This window comes from Gorilla gorilla, chromosome 5, assembly GCF_029281585.2.
Source record: "Gorilla gorilla gorilla isolate KB3781 chromosome 5, NHGRI_mGorGor1-v2.1_pri, whole genome shotgun sequence".
Lineage (NCBI taxonomy): Eukaryota > Metazoa > Chordata > Mammalia > Primates > Hominidae > Gorilla > Gorilla gorilla.
This window is the reverse complement of record NC_073229.2, coordinates 104,014,599-104,028,867: the sequence shown is the minus strand read 5'-3', so window position 1 is coordinate 104,028,867 and position 14,269 is coordinate 104,014,599.

Here is a 14,269-nt window from a genome sequence, read left to right as displayed (position 1 = left end):
ATGACCCGCCCTGACCCCCCGCCCAAGAGACCCTTTTATATATCATAGCTACAGACTTAAAATGCCTTAAAACAAGATTTAAAGTTTGCTCCTTTGGATTGCAGAATTACAACTTGATTTCACAGCCTCAGTGGTTTCCTGTGTGAAATTTGTGGCACTGATCATGAAAGGATGGGACCTAAAGAAACAGAATGGGGATATTTGGGTAGATTTGGATGAACCTGAGAACATGAATCTTTAAATTGCTTTGAATATGCCTGTTCATAAAAGCGGTCTGTCTTCCCTATCAGATGACATTAGTCCTTTGTTGCTTGAGATTCTATAATGACCTCAACCAAGGTAGTTACCTTCCAAGGGGATGCTGATCCCCTTTATGCCTGCCTTCTGCCCTTTCAGTGCCATCAGATCTGCAAAGAGAATTAGATCGCAGCATGCCCCAGGAGAACAAATACAAAATCTATCCTGGGAGGAGGCAGTTAGAATGATAGGATTTAGCTAATTTTCATTTGCAGGAATGTGTAGGAATAGGTTCTCAGGGAGTTAAGGCAGGGAGAAACATTTCTTTAGAATGAACTGAAATTATTGATATAGTTCTTATATATTACCAAAAATTCTTATTTTGAGGACATAGCTAAACAGTGAGGAGCAGCTTTACTGGTTTTTCAGTTGTTCAACTGAAACAGGGACTCAGTGGCAGCCTATATTAAACTCAGATATATGTTAGAAACTCTTTGGAATAATGTGGAGGAGAGACTCCAGAGACTTAATGGAGTTAGGAGTGTTGGAGAAGATCTACCATGTGTGACCCACTTGACTAGCCCCTCTCTATGTTTGAGATATCTATTGGTAAGTTCCACCAGCATCCTTGGAAAATTCTGTAGTGGTTACTTTCTATAGATTGGGATCATGACGGAGGGAGGAAGCTGTCCCTAAAATGAGTCCCTTAATTTCAATTTCAGTGGGAATTAGAGTATCAGATTGGCAGAGGCCAAATGGCAGTATTTAAATGCCAGAGACAAAATAGACATGATTATAGTCATGGGCAAAAGAGCCAGAGTTATTATTAGAATAGCTTGGCCTGTGGGCATCTATGGTGGTGGCCAATTTATTTTGATGTCCTGAGGACTGAAATAGATAGACTAAGGTCCTTCTTGACTAGTATAACTGACTAATCTGATAAACACTGGCCCGACTTGGGTCATTACAATGAGAGACACAGCCCCTCACCAATTCCCATTCTTGTTCCAGTACACAGACCCAGAGTTTTTTAAATGGAGGGAACATCGGATTCCCTTGAAATATTCTGTGGTGATGTCACAGGATATACTATCAGTCCTCTTTCTAGCTTTCACCAAAAGGGAAAGAAAATAAGCACACTTTGGGAGGATTACTGGGACACTGACTCTGAGCAGATGCTGCTCATTGGGCACCCCCAATTGCTACTGTGCTCACCAGTTAAAATGGAGGCTTGTAGAGGCCAGGTGATAAATATAATTTTGATCTGAGTTCATCTCACAGTGATTCAGTGGGTCCTCAAACATACCCTTCCCAGTTCCTGCACGTATAGTTGGATTAGATATATTCAACCTCCAGCTGAACTCCCACATTAGCTCCCTGTCCCATGGAATGAAGGCCATTATGGTATGAAGGACCAAGTTGAAGCTTCTAAAATGTCCCCTTCTTATTGAAACAGTAGACCAAAAGTATTGCCACATTTCTGGGTGAATGTCAGAGGTCCATGTCATCATCCAAGGTCTGAAAAATTCAGGGGTGATGATTTTTTGTCATACCCCCATTTAACACTCCTGTTTGACCCAAGCAGACTGGGGAGTCTTGGAGAGAGTGTATTATTATTAACCATGTAACTCCAAATTCAATGGCTGTTTCAGATGTAGTTAACTGAAGCAAATAAAATGTTCAGAGCTGACGTGTTGCTATGAATCTGTTAAAAGTGGTTTTCTCCCTTCTAACAAAGAGATGACAGAAGTCATTTCGCCTGGTAGGGTAAGCTGTATGTCTTTGCCATCTTACCTCAGCTATCCAGTTTTCTGTAATAATCTAGTCCACAGGAACCTTGTCTGTCTCATCATGCCAGAGGACATCACTTCGTTCCACTACATGGTTAGCATCATGCTGATTGGCTGTGGTAAATAGGAAGTGGCAACCATCATAGATTCCTTGGTAAGGAACGCGTGTGCCAGAAGGCGGGAGGAAAAAACAAATCATGTAAATTCAAAGGCCATGACATCAATAAAGTTTATGGCAGTCCATTAGTTTATAGCAAGTTGAGATATTTCCTCCTTCGTATACAAAGCTGTCTATATGTTGTTTCAAAAATCCAGTGAGGCCGGGCGCAGTGGCTCACGCCTGTAATCCCAGCACTTTGGGAGGCCGAGGTGGGTGGATCACAAGATCAGGAGATCGAGATCATCCTGGCTAACACAGTGAAACCCCGTCTCTACTAAAAACATACAAAAAAAAAAAAAAAATTGCCAGGCGTGCTGGCAGTCGCCTGTAGTCCCAGCTACTCGGGAGGCTGAGGCAGGAGAATGGCGTGAGCCCGGGAGACAGAGCTTGCAGTGAGCCGAGATCGCACCACTGCACTCCAGCCTGGGCGGCAGAGCGAGACTCCGTCTCAAATAAAAAAAAGAAAAGAAAAAAGAAAAAATCCAGTGAGATGGTAACAATCATTGTGTCTCTTTAATAGTGGGTGAAATAAAATCGCTATTAAAATTGCACACTATTAAAAAGACCCAGTGATTGTTACCATCTCACTGGACTTCTGAAACAACGTACACACCTTTAAATGTGCTACTTGGACCTATTTATCAAGTATTCCATAAGATTGCTAGTTCTGAATGGGATCCAGAGTAAGAAAATGATTTGTAACTATGAACTGTTGTGCATGCTACTCTGCTATTTGAGATTTAAGATCCAACAGATTAAATGGTGCTTGGAGTGTTTGGCAGAAAGCAATCCTGTAGGAGACCCCTGTCAAACCTTGATTTAGAATTACAGTGCAATCCTTTCAGGTTTTAGAGCAAAACCTTGACCTAGTCTCCAAATAAATGTTAAGAAACAGATCTTGGATTGCTTTTGGGTCATGGCAGAGACTTGTGTATCTGACCACAGAACATAAAATGATCATGTAAACAACTGCCCATCATGGTGTGGGTGTTATTTCATAAACTAGGACATGCACAGCAGCACTCCTTCATCAAGTAGAAAGTCATAAAGACACAGGTAAGAGGCATGAGCAATGCCTCAGGTGACCATCGCACCTGCTCTTGCTGCATTGCCATTTCTCCCTCAGCCCACATATTTGACCACATGAAAGTTCCTATGAAATGTTAGCTGGTTGTGTTTGCACACCTCCAATCCATTTTGATCTGTTTTGTGCCCTGAAATGCTGAACCATATGGATTACATCATCTTGGCTCCCTTGCCAGCTGTCTTCCAGTTGGATTCAATCAATAGCAAGTGCCAGTGGGAGATCAAAAGTTTCCAGAGTGTGAAGAACACTTCCATGCCCTCTTCATACTTTAGTGTTGCATCTCTGACCCTACATACCTTCCTCCACAACCACAGCCCCTGCTGGGAAGCAGCTTCTCCATAGGTCTAATTCTCACTGAGCTCTGTTTCTTTCCTTGCCCCTCCAGAGAATAATAACAGCTCACACTCTTGCTAGTTTTCTTGCACCTCCCCATCCCTTGTTTGTTTCTTTATGCCTGCCTATATCTCTACATGCAATCCTTTCATTAAAGGCTCTGTATTTAAACCATCTGGGACAAAGTCTAATTTATGATGGGACCCTTATTGAGAAACTGTAAAATAAAATTGAGCCTGGTTTACAAATTATTCCACACAGTATGCAAACACCAGCTGGAAATGGACTGTGGTAGCATTACAGCACTTAGGAGTTGCCCTGAAATGTGCGTGGGAGGAAAATCCTCCTTATGAAAGAACTTTGGGCAGTACATCTGATTGCTCCCTTTTCCTAGAACGAAAACTTCCCAGGGTTGTGCATTTACATCAGTTTTTTGGGTAACGGATAATGATTTGGCTAGATGCTCAAGGATTTGGAAGGAATAAAATTGAGGATTGGTGATAAACAGTTCTGAGTGGGACTTTTTGTGTGTATTCCATGTAAATGCTCACCAAAGGCACCTACTGCAGAAGAGGCTGTTAATAAACAGAGGGACAGGATAATCTGTTCTGTGGATATTAGCCTCCTTCCTTAGTTTCCCTAACCACCCCATGTTTGCTCACTGGGTTTATAAACAAATGGACAAAATACAGTGTAGTGTGCTTAATGGTGGCTCTGGGACTTATAAATGTCACCCTATTTGAAAAGCGGGGTCTTTATAGATGTGATTAAGTTAAGGACCTTAAGAAGAGAAGATAACTCCGGGTTCTCTGGGTGGACCATAAATGCCATTCCAAGTGTTCTTATAAGAGGGAAATGCCCCAGCACTTTGGGAGGCTAAGGTGAGCGGATTACGTGAGGTTGGGAGTTTGAGACCAGCCTGACCAACATGGAGAAATCCCATCTCTACTAAAAATACAAAATTAGCTGGGCATGATGGCACATGCCTGTAATCCCAGCTACTCCAGAGGCTGAGGCAGGAGAATTGCTTGAAGCCGGGATGCGGAGGTTGCTGTGAGCTGAGATCACACCATTGCACTCCAGTCTGGGCAACATGAGTGAAACTCCATCTCAAAAAAAAAAAAAAAAAAAAAAGAGGGAAATGCTATACCTGCAAAGAGGAGATGGTGATGTGAAGACACAGACAGAGACTGGGGTGATGCAGTCGGGAAGGCTGGCAGCCACCAGAAGCTGGAAGAGGCAAGGAGTGGTTTCTCCTCTAGACCCTTCAAAGGGAGCACAGCCCAGCCAACATCTTCATTTTGGACTTCTGGTCTCCAGAACTGTAAGAGAATAAATTTCTATTGTTTTAAGCCACTAATTTTGTGGCAATTTGTTATAGCAGCCACAGGAAAGTAACACAAGTATTATTTGTATTATTTACCAGGGAGAGGTTTACATGGGCTCAAATGGTATGGACTTCTCAGCAAGGTTGGTCTGGCTAGCACTGCTGCTGAGTGCCCACCTGCCCACAGCAGAGTCCAGTGCTGACTGACCTTGTGATATGGACTTGGAATAGCCAGCCACTTCACTCCCATTACAGAAAGGGATCAATTCATTCTTACTAGAATGACACTTACTCTGAAATGAATTTGCCAGCAATACGATCCATTTGTAAATGTATTGAATGTGTTACCCAATACCATGTTATGCCACAGAACATTGCTTCATATCCCCAAAAGTCATTTTGTAATAAAATAAATAAGGCAATGGTTTCACATGTATGGAATTTAGTTATTGTTCCATGTATTAGCCTGGATAGGATAACTACTATAACAACCCCAAATTAAAGGGTTTAATATAATTAATATGACAGAACACATAGATAATTTTTAAAAATTCGATTTCCATTTTCACAGTGTAATAGTGGGCAGAGTGAAAGGTTCTGTCCACAATCATTCAGAGATCCCAGGCCTCCCTCCCTCAATTTGTTTTCTGCACTCAGCTGAGGAGATGAAGCTACCGAAGGGCTTCTCAGAGGATTTCATGGAGGGAGTAGGCTGTCAATGACCCAGGTTTGGAGGTGATTATCATTAAATTTAACCCATACTCTATCGACAGGAACTCATTCAAATTATTCCACTTAAGAGCAAAGGATACTGAGAAATGTAATCTAAGTTTGTCTGCAGGAAGATAGGAAATGTGTTTGTGAGCCTCTAACTATTATCTGCAACCTACCATATAGACTATCTCCCCGAAGCATGTGGCTTTTAAGTCAGTGAAATGTCTTATTAAAGAATGTTATGATGCTAGCTTACAGACAACAGTTTGAGAGCCTATGATGCTTTCCTGCAAGGTATACTATATGCTCTGAAACCAGCCACCAATGTATGATCTCTCTCTCCCCAAGCCAGGATGCTTGGATTTGGGAATCAAGGGATAGATTTGAAAGCAGATTCTTATACTATTAATACTGTACCCACATGCAGAAATCTTTTGTTTTTATCATTGTGACTTTTTGCTGTGCTGGTTTAGAGATTTTCAGTACCCAGAGAAGGAAAGTTTCTACTGGGAGATAAAATAATGGTTTCACTTAAAGTCAAAATGGCCACCTAAAATTTAGGGATTCTTTTGCCATTCAACAAAGAAGAGAACTATATCTGCTGTGGTGATTGCTGGGGTAAAAAAGAGAGGTCTATGTCTTGAATTAGATCCTCTTTGGTGCTTCCAAGTATTTGCATGGGCAGTGATAAAATTTCGTGGATGCCTTTAGTAATCAGAAGGAGACAGGATTACCGAGGCCTCAACTCTTTCAGCAATGAAGGTTAGGGTTTCTCTGCCATGTGAAGAATCCTCTCCAGTTTAAATAATAACTGAGGCAAAAGACAATTGGAATAAGCAGTGGAAAATTAGGTTAACCATACTACTTATGATTTTGTGACCAGTTGCAAGAACAAGATCTGAGATAGTTTTCACATTTTCCCCTGCTTGGTGTTTATATTTGTATATATTAACCCCAAATCTCTTCTCTCTCTATTCCTTCCTATTTGATATAAGGCATATTATTGATGGTAAAATTTATAGTTTAGCCCTGAGTTTAAAAGATATTGGCCAGGCGCAGTGGCTGACGCTTGTAATCCCAGCACTTTGGGAGGCCAAGGCGGGCGGATCACGAGGTCAAGAGATTGAGACCATTCTGGCCAACATGGTGAAACCCCGTCTCTACTAAAAGTACAAAAATTAGCTGGGCATGGTGGCGCTCGCCTGTAGTCACAGCTACTCGGGAGGCTGATGCAGGAGAATTGCTTGAACCCGAGAGGCGGAGGTTGCAGTGAGCCGATATCGGGCCACTGCACTCCAGCCTGGTGACAGAACGGCACTCCAGCCTGGCGACAGAACGAGACTCCATCTCAAAAAAAAAAAAAAAAAAAGATATCAAGGTGGAATTATAACTGAACTAGAAGAGAAATGAACAATATCACTAGAAGGATACAATTAACAGACTTTGGATTTTCTCTTTCAGGAGAGAGTGAGCATATTTTTGTTTCTAAAAAGTCCTGTTGTAATATGCGAGGTTGGAGCATGTTGGTTTTGCTCTGGTTTTTCTTTGAAAGATAAATATAGGCAAAAGACTGTGGATGTTGAGTAGCTGCACAGCACACTGTGTTCAATACTGTTCAATGCACTTGACATGCATTCCCACTCCTTTCTTATACCCTCCCACATATCACTATTGCAAGGGCTAGAGTGCTAAAAACTGTATTTCCAACCTTCCTTGAAGCTACAGCCTTGGATCCGGTTATATTCTACCAATGAAATGTACTTGAGTGAGTGGGTTTTTTGGAGAGAGAAGGTAATTCAAATAGCTCAGACAGTTAACTCTGATAATAGCTGGATCCCATGTTTCATCATTTATCATCAGCTTCATTGGCATGGGGAAAATATGATGTTATCAGTGATGGTAGCAATGGCAGAAGCAGTTTTCTGACCTCCAAACTTTTAAAAAATGTTAAAGAAATGTTTCTCAATGTTTGGATGAGTGCCAAATAATTGGCATCCACAGATCTTAGCATAGGCCTGATTCCTACACCTCTCCTCTCTTATTTTGGGGGTTTCTTAAGAGTTGATGACAGGTTTTAAATACAGACAGTTTATTTGAGCGTTGCTTCTAGAAATCTGGAATGAATGAGTAAAGGGAGTAAGATAGGGAAAGAGGGAATGCCAATAAAGGGTATATTCTAGGCTGGTTACCGCCGTGAGCCACGAAGTACATCTGCTGCGAACCCTCTGGGAAACCATAAAGAGACCACCTAGAATCTCATATCTGGAGGATGAGAGAGGCTGGACATCTATCCACAGATTTCTGTCTCCCGTTGGTTACTCAGGAGCATTGTCTGTACCCTCCTCCTGATGTCTGGGATATGCCTAGTTTCAGGCTAAGTAACTCTGAGACAGAAACAAAAAGAGAAGCAGCAAAAATTAGTTTGAGATGGGACATTCACTGCCAGTGATCATGGAACTGTCCATTACAGCACTGAAATGAGCAGCAGGTTGAGGGAATGTAGTTTTGAGCACCAAACACTTAATACAGCTGATTTGACTCTCAAGAACCACTCCCCACTTAAAAAAAATAAAAGACTGCGCTTTACTCTCTGGCTTGTAGTGTAATCTCTAGTGTGTCCAGTTGTTTGCAATATTCTCTAGACACCAAATTCATTCTGTAGTCCATGGAGTTATCCAGGTGATATTTATTATTAGCTGATTTATTAGCTGATGCCCTAGTTCTCAACATAATTTTTAACAGAACTTTCTTTTTTTCAATGACAATATAAGAAGTAAAGCTTAAGTGCTATAATGGTATAAATTTTGTGGATGAGGGAATTGGGAGTTTGTTCTGTATACAGGCTTTTCAAACTGCCTTTTTTTTGACCCAACTTCTCATTCCAACAACAGTTCATCAGTCTGGCATTTCTTGGGGGCTGTGGTGGAAAACCTGGTTACCGCCTTCACTACAGCTGCCTCTGCATATAACTTGGTGGCAGTTTCCTCTACTTCGCTTCATGAGTCTATAATTTAATTGCCTACTTTCCAACTTGCAGAAAATTATTGAAATATTTTATCTGCTGAGGCCCCTTCATATTCTTCCCATTGTTGTGGGTTTAGACATTTTTGCTAATCTTTGACTATTTTTTTAAACAGAGCCTTGAGAGGGATAGAAAATAAATAGTTGAGCTTACACTACCATCTTGAGTCAGAAGGCTGTTCAATATTCCTAAAAAAGAAAATGTTTTTGAAGTCATCCTTGAACCAATGAGGATTCAATCTGAGCTTTGTCACTGATACAACCTTGAACAAGTTACTTAATCTTTCTGGGTTTCTTTCTTCAAATGTAAAATGGGGATATAACCTCTAACTTGATTAATATTTGGAAATTAAATTTAAAAATGCATACAAAGTATTTAACACAGTGTCTACTTCATGGAATTGCTTAATAAATGTGATTTCCCTGCATTTTTCTTGGCATTCCCTTAAAAGTTCATTCATCCTCAGATTTGGTTAAATTGTTTTAATTTCATTTCTTAATTTATTATGTGGTAGTAATGGGGAAGGTTAGGTAGTTTGCAGGATTATTATTCTTTTCACAGTCATACAAAATAAAGAGAATAACTGCCCTAAGCTATTTTCTTGTCATAAGCAATCCACAATATGTTCTTATATTCATTTCCAAAAAGGGTTACATTCCCCTCCACCAGGAAAGAAACTGTTCATTACTTATTTACATCAGCATCATGACTTTCTTGTTCCTTTCTATTCACGGCTTAAAGTTTACTTCTAAAATGGCTTTTCTATAGTTAAAAAATTACACTCTCTTTCTTGTGAATTGATTGTATTAAGCATTTTTTAATGTAACATAATACATTGTGTATATTAACCACTTAGTAAAGGATTCACTGCATTGTTATTTATATAGCATAGCTAGTAACAGTGATGCTCTGAATTTGGAGCCCCCTTGGAAAATATTTATAACAACATGCAAATAACAAAATCTCCTTTGCAGAGAGAAATCTTTCAATTAATGAGTTATTGGAACATTAATTGCACCACTTCAATCCTGATATTGTGGATTGTGGATTGATATAGTATAATTTGAATTCAGACAATGAAAATCACTATAGAAAATAGCAGGATTTCTTAATCAAGTACTGAGGCACTTTAAAGTTTATTTAATAGCAAAAGAAATTTAAATAACTTTCTATAGTAGCTCTTATTGCTTTATGTTGGGAATTAATTTGCACCTGTTATAAGACAGTGGTGGAATAGCTCTGGTTAGAATAGCAGGAGAGATAATCAGATTAAGGGCTCATGGCCAGGCACTGAGACAATAATAGAAATTAATGACTTTAAATCCACAGGGGCCTGCCATGGATCCCTGGACTAAAGAACATTACTAATACCATGCCCATCCCTGTACACATCTACAAATCTCCTGCAGTTTGAATATAAGTGCTTGAAAAATATTTATTAATCATCTAAGCAAAATTAAAGTTATTGCATTATTGATGCTGCTTCTGTATGCTAATTTTTCAAGTCACTTTTTATAATTTCATTATAAATCATGATGTTAAAATTAGACTTCAGTTTTTAGAGGGGTTTTAGATTCACAGCAAAATTAATCAGAAAATACAGAGAGTCCTAGATACCCACTATCCTAGATAAACACAGCCTACTCCACTATTGACATTCTGCACCAGAATGGTTCAGGTGGGTAGAGTGAACCAGTGATCACCCAAAGTTCATAGCTTGCATTAGTGTTTACTCTTGGTTTTGTATATATCTTACAGGTTTTCACAAATGTATGGCATGTATCTACTATTAGAGCACCATATAGAATAGTTTCACTGCCTTAAAAATCTTCTGTTCTCTGTCTAGTCATCCCTCCCCCTACCTTTGGCAACCACTGACCTTTTTGCTGTCTTCATAGTTACACCTTTTCCAGAATGTCATATAGTTGGAATCATATAGTGTAGCCTTTTCAAATGGGCTACTTTCACTTAGTAGTAGGCATTTAAGATTCCTCCACATATTTTCATGTATTGATAGCTCATTTCTCTTTATCACTAAATAATACTTCTTTGTCTAGATGTACTACAGTTTATCCATTCACATACTAAATAACATCTTGTTGCTTCCAACTATTTGTAATTATGAATAAAGCTGCTGTAAACATCTGTGTGCTAGTTTTTACATGGACATGAGATCCTAACTACTGTGGATAAATATCAAAGAGTGTGATTGCTGGTAAGAGTATTGTTTAGTTTTGTAAGAAACTGACAAACTGTCCTCCAAAGTGGCCATGTCATATGGCATTCCCACCAGTAATGAATGAGAGGTTTGTAGCTTAGCATCCTTGTCAGCATTTGGTGTAGTCAGTGTTGTAGATTTTGGCTATTCTAATAAATATATAGTGATAGTGTTTTAATTCACATTTAATTCACATAAGAATTCTTTTTTCTAGTGAAAAAATTGATGTAGCTTAGTTCATCCCATATTTCATTTTTATATTTAAAATTCATTTTGGTTTGCCTACTTCTCTATCATAATTGCATGGTCAGGGGACAAGGTTATTGTTTTTTAAATTTTTTTTACAAGTATCCATCCTAGTAGTTTTGACTAGATCCTCTGAAAGGGTTTATTGTAGATGGCAAAATATTTTTAACTCACAACTTCCTTAATTATTATTTAATTATAAAATATTAAGACCCTGGGCCAAGATAATTCTCATTTACTCTACTTATGTTTGGCAAAAACAGCTGCTCTTCACCAATATTCATTTCCTCCTCCTGTCTCTGGCTACATGTTTTCCAGCTCCCTCACAGTAGCTGAGGGCTGATCAGTACATGTGAGTAGAAGCAACAGGTACTAGTTCCTCCTTGATTCATGAAAGCCCTCTCCACATGAATCTCCACTCTCTTTCCCCTTCCAGAGGCACATGGTTAAATACGTTGGCTTGTTGACAAGGGTGGGGCCTGGGTCCCCAGCTCATCCTTTGGAAGCAAGCTGCCTGTTTTCTGAACTGAACTGTGATTAGAGCAAAAAATAAACTTTTGTTGTGACAGTTGCTGAGATTTGGGGTTCACTGTTACAACAGTTAGCTTACCTTGACTAATACAAAGTGAAAAAGCCAAGTTACATTGAACATAACAGAAGAGAAGAAGGGTACACACAGCAGGTCAAACTGAAAAACAACTTCTTGCAGAAATTCAATTACTAGTATTAAAATAGGCCTTGTTGAGTAATAGAGATGACGATATTCTCAATTATTTAAGCAAAAATTTCCACTATAGGATGAAGATCATCAGATTAAAAGAAATGAGTTATGTGCTGGAGTCTTTTTTGACAAAGGTTGTGAAACCTTTTCTCATGAAGATATAGATCCACCTGGAGTGATTAAAGTGTACAGTACAATCACATCCAAACCTAAAAAGTTGTATTCAAAAAGAAATCAGAGGCTAATTTCAGAGACTATGGATAGAAGTACAATAGCTGTATGTGTGGGCCCTGTATGCCCTTTGTACAGCTGAGCCCTGCTCTCCCAGCATTTTTATTCTCTCTTGTGTAGGAGAGGCTTGTGCTTTGATTTTCTCACCCCCGTCACTGGTACTTGGGAGGGGACTAACCATGCGTGGACATTTGGTCTGTAAAGGAGAAACGGTGGTCCAACATGGAGCATTCTCTGGCCACAGTGGTCGTGTAGGATTGTGCCATACTCCCTGTGCCACCTACTCAGTGACCCTGCACTGTGTTCTATGGTCAGGTGTTCCCTTAGCTGTACAGAGGAAGGAGCATAAGTTTGCAATTAACAGAATCCACTTGAATGTTTTTTGCAAATTGGCTGCTGAGTTATTAATAGTGAGGTGGCAGGATCCTTATAGCATGTGCTGGTATTTAATTAACATTTCCCATTGTCGGTGCTAAGTGATTAAGGAGCATGAGTTCTGGGGTGAGCTGGCTGTGGTTTAAGTCCTGGCTCTGACACCTATGGGCTATATAAGCCAGGGCAATGTCACTCAACTGGGTTTTAGTTCTCAAGTTTTTGGCGAGGATTCAATGAGACATTGCTATAAAAACAGTTAGCCCAGGAACTGGCACATATTAAATATTCAATGAGTAGTATTATTGTTACAGGGTTTCCATCATATTATTGGCATAATAATAATACTTCTTATTGTTGTCATATAATTGTAACACTACATAAGAATTACTTTGGCTTGTAACTTATTTCATTTTCGTTTATATTTATCAATAATCACGGAAGGCAGGGCTTACCTGCTTTGGGCATTCACAGTGCCACATGATCTGTTTAGTTCAGGAAAGGGATCACCTTCATTACCCACTGGACTGGAGCCTGTTTTAGGCAGTGGCCTTAGGGACAATTAATGAGCATGTGATATGCAACCAGAAAAAAGTTCCGATTTTCCTATTCATGGGATTTTTAGAAAGTCGGTCACACTGAACTAATGGGACTCTTTACTATTGTGGGTGTGGTATAGTATATGTGGTATACAGCAGACATGCATATCATTTAATGTTTTTCGCATAGATCTACTAAATATTTAATATAAATTAATTGCTTTAAGCTTTGTCCGAAATGTTTTCTTATATACATCATTATGGTTTACGTGCTTCTTAAGATACCTGGACATGGCTATGGAATTGTACCACTGCCTGAAAGTCATTCAAAGACTTATTTTTGAACAACTTCAGTGGTGATTAAGGTTACAACAATTTATGTAACATTTATCCTTCCATATTCAGATTTTATGTCAGAAGTTTCCTAATTGTAACTGAAATTCATATAACTATTTGGGGGACAGTGGTATAATTTTGGAAACAAGACATTTCCTTGTCAAGAAGTAGTGTGCTATGCCTGTAATCCCAGCATTTTGGGAAGCCGAGGTTGGCAGATCACCTGAGGTCAGGAGTTCAAGACCAGCCTGGCCAACACAGTGAAACTCCATCTCTACTAAAAAATACGAAAATTAGCTGGGTGTGGTGGTGGGCACCTGTAATCCCGGCTACTACTCAGGAGGATGAGGCAGGGAGAACTGCTTGAACCCAGGAGGCAGAGGTTGCAGGGAGCTGAGATCGGGCTGCTGTACTTCAGCCGGGGAGACAGAGCAAGACTCTGTCTCAAAAAAAAAAAAAAAAAAAAGAAGTACTTATGCCAAAACCTAGATAATATAAAAAGAGCTTTACCTATCATTTTTGTGGTAATTATACTTTATACGCTCAGCTTACTGTTGAATATATTCATTTAACATATATTTAAAGAATTTCTTATATGTAACAATTATTGTGTTAGCCTCAGGAAGATAATAACGTACATCGCAAAACTTTGACAAAGCCATTGACTTGTGGGGAAGATTGGCAAAGAAACTAATAATTACATGATAAAAGGTGCTGAAGTCAAGGTCTAGAGAAAGTAAGAAAAAGTTAGAACCACTTCATAAAATCTTACTTCTCATTTACAAACAACTTTTATGAATACATACACACATTCATAGTATATTATGTATGAATACATATTCATAATAATACATATATTTTCTTGCCTAACATGCATAGATTTGTGTTTAACATTTCTGGTGGCCAGTGCAGTCTTAGATGTGATACTATTGGAAA